The sequence below is a fragment of the Macaca fascicularis genome, chromosome 8 (genome assembly GCF_037993035.2).
Source record: "Macaca fascicularis isolate 582-1 chromosome 8, T2T-MFA8v1.1".
In the NCBI taxonomy this organism is placed as follows: domain Eukaryota; kingdom Metazoa; phylum Chordata; class Mammalia; order Primates; family Cercopithecidae; genus Macaca; species Macaca fascicularis.
In genome coordinates, this window is record NC_088382.1 from 90366903 (window position 1) to 90372276 (window position 5374).

Here is a 5374-nt window from a genome sequence, read left to right on the forward strand (position 1 = left end):
TGGAAATCAACAGGTGTAATCTGCTTTAACAGGAAGCAAAATCTAAAATCGATGTTTCCCTTTCAGAACAGAAGTTTCCCTTTCAGAAACTGTGAAGCAAATCACTTGGAACTCTACTATTAAAACAAATCCCTGCATTGTGTTATTAATTCAACTGAAGTGAAGGATTCAAATACAATTAGATGTAAAGTTCTTTATTTTTTAGACGGAGTCTTGCTCTGTCACCCACGCTGGAATTCAGTGGCGTGATCTCAGCTCACTGCAACCTTTGCCTCCTGCGTTCAAGGGATCCTCCCACCTCAGCTTCCCTAGTAGCTGGGATTACAGACGTGCACTACCACACCTGGCTAATTTTTGTATATTTTTGTAGAGAGAGGGTTTCTGCATGTTGACCAGGTTGGTCTGGAACTCTTGAGCTCAAGTGACCCACCCGCCTCGGCCTCCCAAAGTTCTGAGATGACAGGCGTGAGCCACCGCTCCTGGGCAAAATTACATGTAAAGTTCTAACCTCTGTCCTGTATTATTTTGTCTTTCCATACTTTCCTAGTTTCATATAGAGTCTGTCAAAGTATTCTACTCCAGAGCCTGACTTTACACCTTTGGAATATAAATTTGTGGCGCGCGCACACACACACACACACACACACACACACACACACACACACACACACACACACACACACACATCTATTAGATTAGTCAGGGTTCTCCACAGAAACAGAACCAATAGGATATATATAGAGAGAGGCAGAGGGCAGTGGGGAGGTATTTTAAGGAATTGGCTCACGCAGTTATGGGGGCTGGCAAGTCTAAAATATGCAGGGCAGGGCAGCAGGCTGGAAATTCCAGCGAGAGTTGATGTTGCAGCTCGAGTCTGAAGGCAGAATTCCTTCTCGTTAGGGGACCTCAGTGTTTTACTTTTAAGGCTTTAAACTGATTAGATGAGGCCCACCCATATTATGGAGGGTAATCTGCTTTGTTCACATCTACTGATTTAGAAGTTAATAACTTCTAAAAAAACACCTTCATAGAAACATCCAGACTAATGTTTGACCAAACAACTGAGGATGTGGTACAGTGAAGCTGACACATAAAATTAACTCTCTCTCTGTCTTTACACATACACACATATACATGTATATGTTTATAAAACATTTTTTGAATGTTGTAGAAAGTCATAAAATATGCCTATTATCAGAGCTACTGATAATTTCATAAAGTTCATCTATTATTACTCATTCTAAATGGGTTTTTCCTCTGTTTTATTTTCCCTTTCATTTCCCACCTTGCATTAAACTTATGTTCAGACAATATGGCCGGGCGGGTGGCCCATGCCTGTAATTCCAGCACTTTGGGAGGCCAAGGTGGGCAGATCACCTGAGGTCAGGCGTTCGAGACCAGCCTGACCAATATGGTGAAACCCTGTGTCTACTAAAAATAACAAAAATTAGCCGGGCGTGGTGGTGTGTGCCTATAGTCCCAACTACTTGGGAGGCTGAGGCAGGAGAATTGCTCAAAACCGGGAAGTGGAGGTTGCAGTGAGCCGAGATCACACCACTGCGCTCCAGCCTGGGTGACAGAGCAAGACCCCGTCTTATTAAAAAAAAAAAAAAAAGGAAAAAGATAAAAAGAAAAAAAAAACAACTTATGTTCAGACAATATAAAATCTTAGGATAACCTATGGCACTCCAGATAGCTGTCACAATTGCTTGTCCTCTCATATCTTTAAATAGCAAATTTGAATTAAGTAAATAATTTTTGACAGTTGCAACTTAAAACACACACAGTGAATCTTATTTTAAACATTGCCCCTGAGGTTTAAGTAAACTTGGCCTGATCCCACAGTTAAAGGCTTGAAGCAGTCAGAAGTTATTTTTACTCTTTTCAAATTATCAGCCTACCTTTCTCACTCTTTATTGACCTTGGCGTTTGTGTCCATAAGGGCCATTTAGGTGTGGCCCTTGCTATACAGAATGACAACTCCAGACCAGGCAAAAAAAAAAAAAAAAAAAAAAAAGGGACAGCTGTCCTGGAGATAGACGCCAATTAATTTTGAGGCTTTTTTCTTTAGTGCATTATTATTATTATTTTTGAGACAGGGTCTCACTGTCACCCAGGCTGGAGTACAGTCACATGATCGGGGCTCACTGCAGCCCTCCTGCCTTAAGCAATCCTCCCGCCTCAGTCTCCCAAGTAGCTGGGACGACAGACACGCACCACCATGCCCAGCTAATTTTTAGTATTTTTATTAGAGATGGAATTTCACCATGTTGGCCAGGCTGGTCTTGAACTCCTAGGCTCAAATGAACCACCCGCCTCAGCCTCCCAAAGTGCTGGGATTACAGGTGTGAGCCACTGCGCTTGGCCAATACATCATCTTTTAAACATAATAAATGATTTCTGTATGGTAGTATAAACGCCATTTGTGTAGGCAAGATTCTGAAGATATTGTGGTTTTGCACGGCCCAAGAAGAGAAAAGGGGGTTAATTTATAAGAGAATTTCTAGGTGTGGACCCAAATAGCTCCTTGGATTTTTGCTTGCATGTGTCTTAATTGTGTCTTAGCTGTGCTTAGCTAAGGCATTTAGCTATGCACGTGAGTCACTTTAGACCTCCACCCAGCTTGAAATTACCGGGTACTAAAAGTCATGCAAATACTCTGGAAATGACAATGATTCCAGAGATGCATTTGGCCACTGTTTGTTTAGGTGGATGATGGTATCAGGTGGGAGTCTCACCTGTGACAGAATCTCATCCAATTTAAGGATAAATGAGGCTTTGATGGAAGGTATCACAGAACTGCTGTGCTGCGAGACTGAGGGCAGCTGCAGACACTTGGGGACGGCTCCTGCATCCTAGGATTGGCTTATCCCTGATCATTCTCTCAGACTCCTCCATAAGGTGGGATGGCTGCTGACCAAGCTGAGGTTACATGAGTATAGCTTAAAATCAAAGAAGTAACAGGATTTCCTATTGGCTCCAGAAGAAACATCTCCCTAGTTGAGTCACAAGCTCATCCCTAGACCATCACAGCAGGCAGGAAGAAGGTTCTGTGAGGATTCCAGTCCAGGTCAGTTACCTTGCACAAATTTGTTCCTAGAAAAAGTGGGGACAAAGTTGGGCTGGGAAGATATAAAACGAAAGCTAGTAGAGTTTAAGAATTCGCTTGTTCATGGATTTTAATCGCTCTCTTGGCAGTCTCCTTCTTCTATGAGGAAGTTTCTTGCCCTTCTATAAGAGGTTTTTAGTTTTTGTAGTGTGCCACCAAGGCAGCCATTTTTGCTTATGGCTGATTTTTCATGCTCCATCTTGTATTTATTTCTTTTCCTTGGGGAACTCTTGCTGTTATAGCGAGTGTTCTATTTGGTAAGTATTGGGGTTCTGTTTGGTTATGGTGTAATAACTATCTGGCATATGGTTTAATAATTATTTTTTATTTTTATTTTTTTGAGACGGAGTTTCACTCTTGTTGCCCAGGTTAGAGTGCAGGAGCTCGATCTTGGCTTACTGCAACCTCCCCATCCCGGGTTGAAGTGATTCTCCTGCCTCAGCTTCCTGAGTAGCTGGGATTACAGGCGCCCACCACCATGCCTGGCTAATTTTTTGTATTTTTAGTAGAGACGGGGTTTCACCATATTGGCCAGGTTGGTCTTAAACTCCTGACCTTTGGTGATCCACCCGCCTCGGCCTCCCAAAGTGCTGGGATTACAGGCTTGAGCCACCGCGCCTGGGCTTGTAATAATTATTTTTAATAGCTTTGTTGAGTAAGTAGATGTTCTTGTACCAATCTCTTAGACACTTACATTATTTCTAATTTACTCTCTTCCAAATGCGGCAAGATGGGATTTTTTTTTCCTATTGTAACTTTTTATTCTGTTTTGTTGATGCTTAAGGAAAACAGCTCTGCCCATAACTCACTGTAGCTTGGAGTTATGACACCAACTTGTATTTGGCCAATTAGAAAGAGTCCAAACTGCATTCTTCTTAGAAGGTCTATTCAGTTGATAAATGGCACTTAGCTGATTTTTTTTTTTTTTTTGCATATAACCTTTAACAAGAACTCTTAAGTTGCACTGATTATGTCCCAAGAAATAAGGGACCGATGGTAATTCAGATGGGCACCTCTGAAAAGATCATCAGTTTTCTGTCCCATTCCAGCCAGATTTTTTGGAAAACCTTGGGGAAAGACTGAAATTCCCCACCAATCTGAGACTGTATGCAAGTCTTTACAACATTAATTAGAAAAAACAAGAATCCCAACATGGCACCAAATAGACCTCCACAGATAAAATCATTGACCAAATGAGCAGTGCGAGTCATTGCAGTAGGCAGATGCTCCTTAATGGGACCTTGAAGGCTGAAAAACAAGACATTGCTGAGTCCATTCCGGAAAAGAATGGGCACCAAGCCTCAGAAATACTCTCCAATTCCATGACATTTCAGTGCCTTGAAAGCTTGGTAAATGTTGGTAAATTTGTCATGATGCCGCCTCAATAATACTCTCCAATTCTGTGACGTTTCAGTGCCTTGAAAGCCTGATAAGTGTTGGTAAGTGTGTCATGATGCTTGTGGTCTTGAAGCAATGTCTGAACTCTTTCCAGTGGAGTGAAAGTTGCTTCTGTTGTCCCTGAAAGCACTGCTGCCACACCACGGGTGCAAAACTCTGCAGCACTGATATTCTTGTGGAGAAGGCAGGATAAATCCTCATACAGACCAAACATAAGTGCAAGTATAGTTGTCTTCTGCATCAAGGGGGAAGGATTCCACGATACAAGCTTCGAAATCCATCCCTTCTCAAATGAAGTTTTACATCACGGGTTTTGATGCTATACAGCTGTTGTCAAAAGAGCACATTCTGAATGGGAAATGTGATTGTGAAATTGTTGAAGGCTGCACAACAGCCACACAAATAATGCTTCATTTCACCAACATTTGTAATATGAGGTGATACATCTTGTTTTGAAGATGTTAGTATTCGTGGCCTCTTTTCATGAGCCTCTGAATCCATCATGTCGCTTAAGAGCTTTCTTTTTCATGAAGGACTTTTTTTTTTAACCTGTAATATCATCTGAGCCTGGAGTTTGGCAGGATGATAGCTTTTTAATAATGTTCCCAATTTCTTCCATTGTTATTCTTCTGTTAGGTTCTCTCTTCTTGAGTCAATTTTGATAACTAGATTTCTGTTCTCCAGGCATCCGTTTCCAAGATGGGATTTTCTTTTACCTTCACGCCCATTTTTTCTTTCCCTTTTCACCTTCAGTGAGAGAAGATATTTTATAGACAGAATAAAGAGAACTGTTAGTAGAATACTTTAAAAATTTGTTGTGAGAGGTAGTCGATGTCAGAAAGAGAAAGGCTTGTTTTTCTGGTAATT

The 5374-nt window shown here is 41.4% G+C and overlaps 1 pseudogene; it reads right to left on the bottom strand.

The window, feature by feature from the left end:
• Positions 1–2760: 2760 nt before the first annotated feature.
• LOC141407493 (mitochondrial nicotinamide adenine dinucleotide transporter SLC25A51-like) lies at positions 2761–5023 on the bottom strand (annotated as a pseudogene).
• Positions 5024–5374: the final 351 nt, after the last annotated feature.